The sequence below is a fragment of the Ursus arctos genome, unplaced genomic scaffold (assembly GCF_023065955.2).
Source record: "Ursus arctos isolate Adak ecotype North America unplaced genomic scaffold, UrsArc2.0 scaffold_30, whole genome shotgun sequence".
Taxonomy (NCBI): Eukaryota; Metazoa; Chordata; class Mammalia; order Carnivora; family Ursidae; genus Ursus; species Ursus arctos.
Window position 1 is genome coordinate 11,379,730 of NW_026622986.1, and position 15,117 is coordinate 11,394,846.

Here is a 15,117-nt window from a genome sequence, read left to right on the forward strand (position 1 = left end):
AACACCCTACAAAGGTGGGCGGGCAGGTTCATATGTTATTGACCAAGAAGCAGCAAAGAGAGCAGGATGTCCCGCCCCCAAAATAGACCACTTTGGCGTAAGCATTCTTCTGAGCTGAAAGCATCCGAGTTCCTGAAATCCCATTTCTGCCTAAAAGCAAAGCCTCCCCAAAGAACTCAATTGTCATAAACCTGTCGCCGGGAACAACTCCGACCTTCTCTCTTGGAGAGAAGTGGGCGCCACACTCAGACAGACTTTGTCACAGACTATCACATGTCCCATTGATTCTCCTAAAGGCCTACTGATCTTTCCAAAATGTCATGTACTTTTCCAAAAGTACCCTCTCCCCCTCCCTCTCCTCTACTAAATTAGGTATATAGACCCCAATTCTAACATTTCCTTTGTTACTCATCACTGGGCACTCCCACGTGTCTGGTGCTGGGGGCTCCAAGTGTTAACTGGAACTGCATGTTAATCAGCTTGTGTTTGTTCTTCGCCTGTTCATCTGTCTTTTGTCAGTCTAATTTAGAGGGCGCCGGCCAAGGAACCCAAGATGGGTGAAGGAAAATCACAGTTCAGTTTTTCTTCCCCTACAGCAGCAACGTGAAAGTTTTCGAGAAAATGAGCGCGCTCCTTAAGAGTCTTGCGGTGTTGGCACAGCCTCTTTTCAAGAAAATGAGCGACTTCTTTAGGAGTCTGGTGTTGGCACGGCCTCATTTTCAGGGGCAGACACGGAGATCCTGAGAGCCCATTCCTGTGGCGCCATCACCTGCCTCCCTGTTCACGGCCTCCTCGCGGACTGGTGACTCTTCTGAACACACCTGAGTACTACGACTTACGGTATTAGGACTTAGACCTCTGGCCTGAAGGCCCAAAGAGCCCCTGGACCCCCAGGGTGGCTACTCCCCACTGTGCCCGACCAAGGATGGTTTGGGTTCCTTCCCTTAAGCCAGAACATAGTCCATACACATGACCAGTATGCTTACATACAGCTACACCGAGGCCTTTAAAGGCAGGAACTGGGTTTTATTCCTTTTTGTTTGTTCAGAACTTCATGCAGGAAAATGCAATCAATGTTTTTTAATTAATGAAAACCACCACAGCAGTCAAAGGTAGACCTCGGAGCAGAAGCACGTGTCCTAGCTCGCCTCCACGCCCTCCAGTATCAAGACAAAACGGCATGCAATATCCAGAGAGGAATTTTAAAAGGTATAAAAATTATTCTAACAGCATTTTAACATACACCAAACACAATTCCCAAACAACCATAACTGCCTTTTCTGTTATTGTAGCACCTCACGGCTGACCCTTCTGAGAAAAAGGGTGAAAAAAATCCCACTCTTCATCGAACTGTGGGCTATTATGTAATAGGGAGATAGAAAGCACTGTTCCCAGCCCAGCCAATAACAAACTAGACCCTTACGCGGGATGATTGACAGTCCTTGTAATTTTATCCCTGAGAGAACAATAACAGACACTATTTTTATTCATACCGGTATTTAATCCTTTTTCCTCAGTAATATACTAGATGGCACTAATTTCTACGGGTTAATTATATATTCCCTCAAACAGAAGAGATTTTTCTTTAGCTTTGTTTTATTGAATTCATAGAGCCCTCCCAGAGGAATATTACAGCCAAATTAAAAGTCATTGCACCAACTGAAAGACCAACTTATTTTCTGCAGGAATGTGCTGCGCAAGCAAGGGCTTCCTCACCCCACCCTCTTGGTCAGACACGGAACCTTTGCTTTTCTTCTGTTTTTTCCTGTATCTAATATGCTGTCACATCCAGCTCGTGCATGCTGACAACGAAACATTTAACCACAGGGACACAGACTTTCACTTTCTCTAATTTCTTAGACTCAGGGCAACTAGCAGAGCCTGGCCGCTGGCTTGCATGTGGCAAGTGTTTACAAAACATTAACTAGCCTTGACATCTGTTCCAATACTATTTTCAAACAATCCCTTTCATCTTAGATCATTTTCTTTTGGTGAATTCTCCCTTCAAACCACTGTTTCCATGCTTCTCAGACACCTCTGAGAATCGTGCCACAGTCATCAGAGAGAAGGAGGCAGGAAGAGACTTGGGAGCAAAACGAGGAGAGACTGTTTGCTTTCCGTGCTCAAAGTTCGTTCCTTCCACCGCCCAGTTAGGCACTCAACAAATATTTAGTGTGAGTGCACTTGACGCCAGTCCCCAAGCTAGGTGTAGTTCTTTACTCTCAGAGATGGAAATATGTTCTGGAAATGGAATTTTATAATTATAGGTTCCTTATTGCATTAAAAACATTTATTTGGGCTACCGGGCTACTAACCAGTGTTGTTTTATTAAGAAATTTCCAACTATACTTTTTCCTGGGCAGTTCCAAGGTAGCCAAGGTAACCATAAATCAAAGAGAACTTACTTAATGGCCTTAAGGGAACATAGCTCAGGGCGCTCATCCCTGGTATGGGACATCCTTCCGGTCCTTCATTCTTACCATTTACATTGCTTATTATTCATACAATGCTGATTGGTACACAGATTGGATATGGAAAACAACATTTGTATTAACACAACAATGGAGAAAGAAGCAAGCAAATGGAATTCTTCTATCATAGCCGCCATTACAAGAAAGCATTACCTGACACCTTTGCTTTAACTCTTAGAACACGGTTAAGAAAAAAACAGTAAATAAGAAAGGCCAATAAACTAGGCATTATAAGGAAAAGAATCTCCTGAACGAGCAGGATGGTTCCCTTAAATGATCTTTGTAGCACATTTCTCATGACACAGGAATTATAGGTCCACAAATGGGCTGTCATGTCAACTCCAGAGTGTTCAGAGGAGAGAAACAAGACCACAAAGTGTTCAAGCCTCATTAAACCTTGGTCATCATCCTGGAACATTGTTTCTGTTACATTTCCTGACTTGGAAAAAAAAAGGAAACTGATTTACACTTTGGTAAAATAACAGAATTTACTGTAGATGATTTATGACTTCAGTACTTTGGGATGCTGGTTAGTATCTGCCGGGAACCGTTCACAGGCAAATGAACACACTGTCACCACCTCACAGCCACCGCTCCATGTCCATGCTCTATAACGGCAGCTGGCAATTCCGCTCCTCTTCATCTTACTCTCCTCTTTGGGTCTCCTCTTAATGTTCAACGTGGAGGATTTTTCAAACGTATTATTCCACTGACAGCATAGACTCACTGATTATGGCCCAGATCACATGTGCTTTCCTGTCACAAAAGTTTCTTCTACTTGATAAACCTCTACCAAGTTGTGTTAAATAGCAAATAAAAACTGCATCCCTTCTTTTAGGAACTGACACCAACAGAACTTTCCATTACTGATGCCTTGCTATCAACAGGCAATGGGACCACTCAAAGGACGTCAAGTCCTAGTCTGTCCTGAGTCAGAATCTATAGTTCAACTTTCAACCTGATCCCCTCTCTGCTAGCTGCCTCAGATCAAGAGGGGTACCCTAAAAATCTGAATGTGATATGAGAAAGATACAGGTGGTGAGTCTCTTCATCTTGTACACAGTGTCTCTACAGGTGACCGCCCAATATGGCAGAACAAGGGTAAGAGACTAACTAGAGGGAATGTCTGGTCTCAATGATGGGCTGATGAGGGAGACTTTTTTGGACAGTTGCTCACAGTCCAGTCATTCACAGGCCCTTCTTGCTGAAGAATCGTAGTGCAAGAGACAGCAAAAAAGGGTTCATCTGTTCACTAAAAATTTACCTAACACCTACTACATTCCAGACTCTGCTCTAGGTACTGAGGATACAGTGGTAAATTCAAGAGAAGGATCCCTTGCCCTCATGGAGCTACTAAGAGCTATGGGGGGAAAAGGCTGAGTTAAGAGGGGTGGGAAGTGCTGGATGACGGGGTAGCTGTTTCCTGTAAGGGACAGGCCTCTCTGGTAATTCTTTACAGAGACCTGAAAGGAACTGAGGGACCAAGCAGTGCAGGACTGTTATTGCTGTTTGCGTGTCTTACAAAGACATTAACCAGAGTTTAAGGCTGTATCTGGCAGAGGGTTAGTTTGATACAAACCACACTGCTAATACTAGAAAAGGGGGGAAAAAGCAAAAACACATTATTTTATTACAAATTCCTTATATTTCTCTTCGATGTTATCGTTGGGGCATTATATTCATTTTTTTAAATTCCACGTATAGATAATTTCTATAATCTCTGAGTATCACATCAAGATGGTAAAGGTGATTACGATATACATGTTTTGTGGAAGAAGGGTTGGGTCGGCCTGGGTTGAGCATTCCTGCCACGGTGTGTGTGCTCACTGAGGAGTCACCCATTCCCCCCACAGCCCTGCTCCTCCTGCAGGTTAGGTTGCTGCAGGGAGTCAGACCGAAACTTCCCAGGCAAGTCAAACAATTCAATAAGGACGAGTTGTAAAGGTGTTATAAAGGAAACAAACAAGGAGCTTACAGAGAAAAGGACTGGGGCGGGGTGGGGGGGGGGTTGTTTCCATGTGAGGGTCAGCTCTCTGAAGAGCTCCCTGGAGGAAGAACAGAACTTCCCAAAACAGGCTGGGAGGGTGCATTTCACACCTCAATTCGGAGCAGCCACAGGTGGCAGGTGGCGGCCATACGGGCCATGCAGAACAGTGAGACAGAATTGGCTCTGAGATGATAAATGCTGGAAGATGAGTCATAGGTTCACGGGGGTTCGGTACACTATTCTCTCTACTTCTGAAATATTTTAAAGTTTCCATTAATAACAAGTTAAAAGAAAAACAAAAGCCCTCAAAAGCACCTCTAGCTGTCAGTTTCCTACATGTTCTTGGCTTGGTTTAACTCCTACCAAGCAATAACAGTGCCTAAAACCATCGGATATATTTTTTTAAATAAAACTAAGATATAACTTAGCATCTTCATCAGCCACCAAGACACTAAAGTAGTCCCCTATCCAAGTCGAAATGAGGGCAACAATTTGAAGGTTTGTTAAAAAGAAGCCAAGTGTATTCTAATGAAGAGTCAATAGGACAGGCCTCTGGGGCTCTAAAGAGAAAGAATCTAAAAATGCTAAACCATTCCCTGCCACTCTGGTTCTTCTAAGTGAAAAGCTGACCGTTTAATTACGTTAGGGGTCAGCATATCAGTTAAAGCTCCTATAATATGTTTCTTGCTCCTTTTGGACCAATATAAATAAAGCATATAAAAAGGATATTCACTTTTAATTGCTAGACTTTTATTTTTTAAATATTCTTATTCTGTCACAATTGCCTGAAAAATATCAGGTGCATGAGTTTTAGCCCCTGCTCATCCCCTTTTCAACAATACGCAAGAAATTAAATATTGGTTATGCGATCTGAGCAGAGAGCCAGCACAGGCTCCCCAGAGGGATCCCATCCGTTTACACACCAACATACCCTGGAGGGGGCGCACCTCTATATGGTTCCTAAATTCCGTTTCGGTGGTACATGGCAAAACCCCATAAACAATATATCCAAATGGAAGGCAGGGCGCGCTGGCATACTTTTATTAGTGGCTATGTCCAAACCTTTCTGTATTTGCCCCTCTGTTGCCGTATGGGAAACAGTCTTCTCCCACCTTAAAGAAGATAAAGAAAACAAGTTTTTAAAAGAGCAAATAATCATGAGGGCAACCCTGCTCTCTGAAATGAATTCACGACGACGAAAAGCCCTCTTACCATAGACTCATAATCTTTTTTCCTAATCCGCTGACTAGAGTATTCACGGTCTAATACAGAACAAATCCTAGCCACTTAGACTCTGAAGGAAGCGTCCCATTCCATCCTAGATAATGTATTCTGCAGGAACAAAGGCACCAGAACAAAATAAGAAACGTACAGGACTTCTGCAGTCTTGTTTGTGGCAAACCTCGGAAAACTGGAAATAAGACCTTATGCCCATCAGTGGATAATGGCTGAATACGTTAAGGTATAGTTATACCATAGAATATTCTGCAGCTATTAAAAAGATTGTGCTCTATACATATCATCCCAGAAGGGTCTGCACTTTAAAACAAACAAAAAACCTAGCAGTACTAGCTATAGGGTAAAATAACATTTAAAAATTCTCTAAAAGCTTTGTGACCTTGGTTTAGGCAATCGTTTCTTACATATGACACCAGAGGAAGAAGCAACAACAACAAAAAAGAGCAACTAGCAGACTACGTCAAAACGAAAACGTTAACGCTGCAAACACTGCTGTCAAGAAGGGAAAGAGACGCACAAAACGGGGGAGGAGATTTGCAAATTACGTCTCTCGTAAGGGTCTTGTATCTGGAAGAATTCTTATAACTCAATACTAAAGACAAATAACCTAATTAAAAATGGGCAAAATACATTCGAATAGCGATTTCTTCAAAAAAGATGTGGCCGATAGGCACATTTGAAAAGATGCTCAACATTATTAGCCGTGAGGGAAAGGAGACTCAAACAGCACAATGAGATACCAGGGCACACCACCCAGAGAGCTGTATATCAACCAGACATTAGCAAGAACGGAGTGAAATCAGACACCTCAAACATCCACGGTGATAAGACAAAGTGATACAACTGCTTTGGGAAAATGTCTGGCAATTTCTTGGAAAGTTAGACATAGAGTTACCATGTGACCCAAGAACTTCACTCCCACGTATAGACCCAAGAAAAATGAAAACATAGGTCCACGCAGAGCATTATTCATAAGAACCAAAAAGTGGAAACAACCCAAGTATCTATACCAATTGATGAATGGACAAAGACAGTGTGGTCTATCCACACAATAGAATATTATTCGACAATAAAAAGGAACGAAGTACTGCCACATGCTACAACATAGATGAACCTTGAAAACATCATGCTAAGTGAAAAAGGCCAGTCACATATAAATTTACAGAGGCAGGAAGTAGATCTGTGGTTGCCCTGGGCTGGGGGTAGGGGTTGGAAAGGAGAAGAGGTTTGGTTTCTTTTAGAGGGGATGAAATGTTCTAAAATTAGATTGTGATAATAGTTATAGGAGCCTGTGAAAATAGTAAAAAAACAAACACCGTATTGTGTACTTTAAGTGGTTTTTACATCATACATTTGTATGGCATGTGAATTATAGCTCAACAAAGCTGTTTTTAAAAAGTTTGCTTTTAAAAAAATTCTCTAGCTAGCAAACCTAAAAATAGAAAACGAAGACCATGTATCGAATTTGAATTATGTGAATTTTTTGTAGTCCACTTAAATAAGCTGCTGTGGTCATTAAAAATTATGTTTTTGAAATATATTTAATGATAGTCTAATATTACAAAATAAAGCAGAGTATGAAACTACATATAATTTTACAAAGACTATGTTTGTAAAGAAAAGGCTGGAACTAACAATGATCCTTTAGTCTAGATGGCAGATTTGTAATTTAAATTCTGTGCCTTAGAATTTTCTTTTTCTAAATTTTCTCCAATAACCATATATAACTTTTTTATTTTTTTTTTAAAGTAAGCGCTACACCCAGTGTGGGGCTTGAACTCACAGCCGTGAGATCAAGAGTTGCATGTTCTACTAACTGAGCCAGCCAGGCACCCCAAGCATGTATTACTCTTTTAATCATAAAAATAACTTTAATTTTTCAGATGAACCCCACACACCAGGAACTCAAGCATGCAACACCCAGGTTATTAATATCCTATATTAGAGAATGTTTTTCTTTTCATTTCTCACAGTAAAAAGTCATATATATCCCCAAACTATTTCACTTAGATAATATCGTGTAATAGAGTACTCCACAAATCGGTGGCTTAAAACCACCCCCATTTTATTGGCTCACGATTACAAGGATCAAGAATTTGAGTAGCGCTCAGGCACGAAGTGCTCCCGGATACTCTCAGCCATCCAAGATGACCCACTGTTACTTCTGGGTCTCCAGGACAGCTATCAGCCGGAGTGGGTCCTTCCTCCTCCACCACGTTGCTTCTCCTGGTCCCACTCAAGCCTCCTTTACTTGGTGGCTGGTTGTCAAGAGGGCAAAACAGAAGCTGCAAGGCTTCTAAAGGCCTGTACCTGGAAGTCACATGGCCTCACAATCACCATATTCTGTTGGTCAAAGTGAGGGCCAGCCCAGATCCCAGGGGAGGAGGACAATCTCTTGAGTATAAAAGAATGGGAGGAACTGTTGGTGAACCTACCTGCACACCATCTGTAGGCATGCGCAGAGGAAAACAATATCCAAAAGTGAGCCTTGGCTACTGAGATAGATGCTTAATAGAAACACTTGGTGTTTGGTAAAAGGCTGCGGCTATATGGGCCCTGTTTTCCACTGTCTTATAAAAGAAAGAGATTCACTCTACTGAAAAAATATTGCCTCTTTCATTTAATAAAAATCACATTCTGTTTGCTAAAACATTACTATTTTCAAAAAATCACAGAAGAAAGGGGAAGAACGCTAATTTCAGAAATTAATATTGTTCTGCCATAGCAGGCTATATAGTAAAACTTCTAGGCTTTGTGGGCCGTATGGTCTCTGTCACAACTAGTCAATTCTGCTTGACAGTGGCACGAAAGGACCTACAGGCAATATGCAAACAAATGAATATGGCTGTGTTCCAGCAAAACATTTATGGACGCTGAAATTTGAACTTTATATAATTTTCACAAGTCATGAAATATTCTTAAGACACTTTTTTAACCATTCCTATGCATGTATGCAGAAACCATTCTTAGCTCAAGCGCAGTATAAAAACAGGCAGCAGGCCAGATTGGGCGCATAGGCCATAGTTAGCTAATCCCTGTGCTATAGTTAATTCAAAAGATATAATAAAAATGCCAAAAGAGCAAATACTCTGCTGAGTACCTTATACAAACATCCACATATATTTCCTGTGTAAAATACTCAACCTTGGGGCACCTGGCTGGCTTAGTCCGTGGAGCACGCATGCAACCCTTGATCTCAGGGCCGTGAGTTCAAGCCCCAGGCTGGGCCTAGAGTTTACTTAAAAAAAAAAAAAAAAAAAGGAAAAAACAAAATATTCTACCTTTAGCTACTAAATTTTTCACTGTCCTCAAACTGCTCTACTTAAGAGCCAATTTCACCTTTGCTTAAACTTCTCTTATAACTTCAACTATTAGCTTCTTTTAACTTGTTTCGTTACGGATAGCCGGAAGGTCTGTTCACTTCCTTTGCCAGAAGGTAATAATAGCCTTCAAAGCCCAAGTATGCACATTTTGCCTCCATTTACTAGAAAATGCCAGCAACCTAAAAATTAGGGAATGACCCTGTTTGATCATTTTATTCCTAATGCAGGAATAACTGTTTTAACAAATTTTATTTTTATTTAACTGATAAAACAAATTACTGGTTATCATGTCAACAATGTCCACAAATCTAAAAAAAAAAAAAGTGCTGACAAGTAAAGACTTGTCAGTTTACCTAAGCACATACAAAAGGAACAAACGACAGTGTCAGTGGTCGTGGGTGGGGCAGGAACAAGCTGATAAACATAGATATTACGACAGGGCCTCTACAATACTAAGAGTATCTGTTCTCACATTAAACCTGCCTAATTTGTGAATATCCTCCACACCTGCATATGGCTCCGAGAGTCTCTATGCAGGGACAGAGAACTATAACCTGAGACTTAGCTAGGGTTAACCTACCACACTGACCCTTGTTGGAACACTTGGGATTCTCACCAGGCATCTGAAGAGACACAGATGGTCCGACAATCTTTAAATATGCATCATCTGTGTCTGAAAATTCTGGCACTGACCCAGGAAATGAACAATGTACAATCACCTACCATGTTACCTGCAGTCCTTTTTTCACACAAGGCTGATCTTTTGGGTCCTTCTGCTTTCTGCCTAATAGAGGCCATCTCTCTCTCTCTCTCTCTCTCTCCTTCCCCCTCCTCTCCCTCCCACACACACACAAAGGCCAAAGCCTATTTTACATTATAGCACAGTACAAATGAAAATGAGGAAACTCTATATCCGATCAAGTCAATAAACATATACTATTCCACACCCTCAGCCTCTAACAAAGGGAGCTGTGAGATGACAGATTACTCCCTACAACCTCAACTCTTCAAAGTTATGCTAATACCGCAGAATCAAGGCTTTCCTTTAAGATCGCAACAGTATTCACATTTTCATTCTTACTTCATTACCTCTACTTTGCCATTACACTGTAAGTCCGCACAGAGACAGATCGGATGCACAAGAAACCGAAGCTCCCGAGTTCTCTAAATACCAAGCGCGGACAAGAACCCAGGACCTGAGTCAGAGGTGGGTTTGCTGCTGACCCCGCCCCTTAGAGCGACAGCCTAGCCAAGCCGCCTTCTCACTCACGGCTGTTTTCTCATCTGTCAAATGTGAATAACAACGCATGCCCTCTCTCTTTTCTCTCTCTCTTGCCTCTCTCTCTGAGCTTTGTTAGGGTCAAGTGAGTAACAAAGGTGCAACTGCTTTGTAAACATTAAACTGAACTTACTTTCTTTTATCATAAACTTTCCTCTCAAGCATTAACAGCTATCTTTTGCTCAGTTCTGCGGGGTCTGATAAAATAGGGGTGCCTGGCTGGCTCAGTCGGTAGAGCATGTGACTGACTCTTGATCTCGGGGTCGTGAGTTCAAGCCCCGCGTTAGGTGTAGGGCTTACCTAAAAACAAATAAAATAAAATTACTAAAAAAAGAAGTCTAAACATTTAGCCTATGTTTTGTCTTGTTTTTTAATCATAGTTTCATCTTTCAAGACTGAACAGCCTTGTTTGATTTTAATTTCTCCTCACGGTTTGGTATCTAATTATCCTTCTCTTACCCTTCTCAGCTCTCTTACGGCCTCCTACCATAAAGCAAATAAACACACGTACACACACACACACATGCAAACAAACACACGATTCAAAGTGTAAGATCTTCACATCAGACCGGATGGCCTTAACAGATATATACAGAACATTCCATCCCCAAACAGCAGAATACACGTTCTTTTCCAATACACACAGGACATTCTTCAGAACACATCACATGTTAGGCCCCAAAACAAGTCTCAAGAAACTTAAGACTGAAATCATATCAAGCATCTTTTCTGACCACAACAGTATGAAACTGGACATTAGTTACAAGAAAAAAAAAAGCTAGAAAAAACAGCAGGAGGCTAAACAATATGTTACTACACAAGCAATGAGTCAACCAAGAAATCAAAGAGAAAGTAAAAAATACCTAGAGACAAAGCAAAATGGAAACACAACAGTTCAAAATCTTTGGGACACAGCAAAAGCAGTTCTAAGAGGAAGGTTTATAGCAATACAGGCCTATGTCAAGAAACAAGATTAATCTCAAATAAACAACCAAACTTATACCCAAAGGAACTAGAAAAAGAACAAACCCCAAAATTAGTAGAAGGAAATAATAAAGATCAGAGAAGAAATAAATTAGAGACTAAAAAAAAAAAGAAAAAAAAGGGAAGAGATCAGTGAAATTAAGAGCTGATTCTTTGAAAAGATAAACTAAACTGATAAACCTTCACCAGATTCATCAAGAAAAAGAGAGAACTCAATTAAAATCAGAAATGAAAGCGGAGAAGTTACAACTGCCACCACAGAAATACAAAAGATGATGAGACTACTACAAAAAATTATACACCAACATATTGGACAACCTGGAAGAAACAGATAAATTCTTAGAAACATACAATCTTCCAAGACTGAAACAGGAAGGAATAGAAAATCTGAATTCCCAACAAAAAACAAAAGTCAAAGACCAGATGGCTTCACTGGTGAATTCTACCAAACATTTAAAGAGTTAATACCTAGGCTTCTCAAACTATTCCCAAAAATTAAAGAGAAAGGAATGCTTCCAAATTCATTCTGAGGTCAGCATCACCCTGGTACCCAAACCAGACCAAATCACTACAAAAAGGAAAATTACAGGCCAATATCCTTAATGAACATAGATAAATATGAGCAAACCAAATTCAACAATATATTAAAAAGATATTCACCATGATCAAGTAAAATTTATTCAAGGGATGCAAGGATGGGTCAATATTCACAAATCCATGTGATATGCCACATTAACAAAATGAATGATAAAAATCATATGATCATCTCGATAGACGCACAAAAAAATTGACAAAATTCAACATTCACTCATGATAAAAACTCTCAAAAACAGCAGGTACAGAGGATAGAGGAATCATATCTCAACATAACCAAGGCCATATATGACAAACCCAGAGCTAACATTATACTCATTGGTAAAAAGCTGAAAACTTTTCCCCTAAGATCAAGAACAAGACAAGGATGTAGTGTCTACTCTCACCACTTTATTCAACACAAAACTGGAAGTCCTTACCACAGCATTCAAGATAAGTAAAAGAAATAAAAGACATCCAAAATGGTAAGGAAGAAGTAAAACAGTCATTATTTGTAGATGACATAATACCATATATAAAACCTAAAGACTCCACCAAAAACCTATTAGAAATAATAAGTGAATTCAGGGGCGCCTGGGTGGTTCAGCTGGCAAAGCGTCCGACTCTTGGCTTCAGCTCAGGTCATGATCTCAGGGTCATGAGATGGAGCCCTGCATTCGGCTCCACACTCAGCGTGGAAGCTGCTTGAGATGCTCTCCCTCCTCCCATTTCCCTCAGCCCTGTGTGGTCTCTCTCTAAAATCAAAAAAGGAAAGAAAGAATAAGCGAATTCAGTAAGATACGGGATACAAAATTAACATACAGACATCTGTTGCATTTCTATACACTAATAATGAGCTAGCAGAAAGAGAATCAAGGAAACAATACCATTTACAGTTTTATCAAAAAGAATAAAATACGTAAAAATAAATTTAACCAAGGAAGTGAAAGACTCATACCCTGAAAACCATGAGACATTTGATGAAAGAAATTTAAGATGACACAAATAAATGGAAAGATAGACCGTGCTCACAGATGGGAAGAATTAATATTTTTAAAATGTCCATACTATCCAAAGCAATCTACAGATTCAATGCAACCCCTATTAAAATACCAAAACTATTTCTCACAGAACTGGAACAAACAATCCTAAAATTTGTATGGAATCCCAGAAGACCCCAAATAGCCAAAACAGTCTTGAGAAAGAAGAGCAAAGCTGGAGGTATCATAATCCCAAATTTCAAATTATACTACGGTAAGCTACAGTAATCAAAACAGTATGGTACTGGCACAAAAACAGATACACAGATCAACAGAACAGGACTGAGAACCCAAAAGTAACCCCACGCTTATATGGTTAATTAACCTACAACAAAGGAGGCAAGAATATAGAATAAGGAAATGACTCTCTTTTATGGGAAAACTGGAGAGCTACATGCAAAAGAATGAAATTGGACCACTATCTTATAACTACAAAAATAAACTCAAAATGGATTAAAGACCTAAAGGTAACACCTGAAGCCATAAAGCTCCTCAAAGAAAACACTAATCTCTTGCACATTAGTCTTAACAGGTTTTTTTTGGATCTCTCTCCTCAGACATGGTCAACAAAAGCAAAAATAAGCTATTGGGACTACACCAAAATAAAAGGCTTTTGCACAGTGAAGGAAACAAATAGGCAACCTATGGAATGGGAGAAGAGATTTGCAAATGATATATCCAATAAGGGGTTAATATCCAAAATATACAAGTAACTCAGAAAGTCAACACCAAAAACAAATCTGATTAAAAAATGGGCAGAGGACCTGAATAGACACTTTTCCAAAGAGAACATACAGATGACCAATAGACAGACACCTAAAAAGATGCTCAGCATCACTAATAATCAGGGAAATGCAAATCAAAACCAGAATGAGATGTCATCTCATACCAGTCAGAATGGCCATCATCAAAAAGAAATAACAAGTACTGGCAAGGATGTGGAGAAAAGGGAACACTTGTGCTCTGCTGGTGGGAATGTAAATTGGTGCAGCCACTGTGGAAAACAGTATGGACATGCCTCAAAAATTAAAAATAGAAATAACATACAACGTAGTAATTTCAGTTTTGGGTATTTACCAAAAATTCAAAAAGATACATGCACCTCTATGTTTATTGCAGCATTATTTACAATAGCCAAGATATGGAAGCAACCTAACTGTCCATCGATTGACGAATCGATAAAGATGTGGCGTATATCTATCCAATGGTGATATTAGCCAACCATAAACAAAGAATGAAACCTTGCCATTTTGTGACAACATGGATGGACCTTGAGGTCATTATGCTAAGTGAAATAAATCAGACAGAGAAAGACAAATGCTGTATGCTTTCACATTCCACATGTGGAATCTAAAAAAAAAAACCCAAAACATATGAAAAAAAACCAGAAACAGACTCAAATACAGAGAATCTGATAGTTGCCAGAGGGGAGGAGGGTGTGGTGTTGGGCAAAATAGGTGATGGGGATTAAGAGGTACAATCTCCCAGTTATAAACTAAGTAAGTCATGAGGATGAAAAGTACAGCATAAAGGATACAGTCAATAATACTGCAATAATGTCGCATGGGACTGATGGTAACTATACTCACTGTGGTGAGCACAGTGTAATGTACAGAACTGTCAAATCACTACATTATGCACATGAACCTAATATGACATTGCATGTCATCTATACTTCAATTTAAAAGTTAAAATAATTTAGAGGCACTTGGGTGGCTCAGTCGGTTAAGCAACCGACTCTTGGTTTCAGCTCAGGTCATGATCTCAGGGTCGTGAGATTGAGCCCCCAGTTGGGATCCACATTCAGCGGGGAGTCTGCTTGAGGATTCTCTCCCTCTGCCCCTTCCCCCACTCTCTCACGTGTGTGTACTCTCTCTCACACACAAACAAATTTTTTAAAGAAAAAGTTAAAATTTTTTTTCAAAACTGTAAGATCTAGAAATATTTTCTTTATACCTGTCCTGGAATTGTCCAGCATTTCCTTGCTGTCATTAGGTACAACAGGCAGCGTGTCAGCCCAGTACCCATTAGAAATTGTCTGAATGATCCTATTCTGAAATACTAACAAGAAGTTTGGGGCCCCGGGGTGCCTGGGTGGCTCAGTTGGTTAAGGGGCTCTTGGTTTCAGCTCAGGTCGTGATCTCAGGGTCATGAGATGGAGACCCGAGTTGAGCCCCACATGGGGCTCCACACTTAGCTTGGAGTCTCCTTGGGACTCTCT

General features: G+C 40.3%; 1 long non-coding RNA gene across 1 annotated transcript; it reads right to left on the reverse strand.

Moving 5' to 3' along the window:
- Positions 1–1,033: 1,033 nt before the first annotated feature.
- On the reverse strand, positions 1,034–11,315 carry LOC130542149 (uncharacterized). Its single transcript, XR_008956501.1, has 2 exons — positions 10,433–11,315; positions 1,034–5,570 (listed from the first exon to the last, which is right to left on the reverse strand). It is a non-coding gene; the product is annotated as an uncharacterized LOC130542149 (long non-coding RNA).
- Between the last annotated feature and the right edge of the window lie 3,802 nt (positions 11,316–15,117).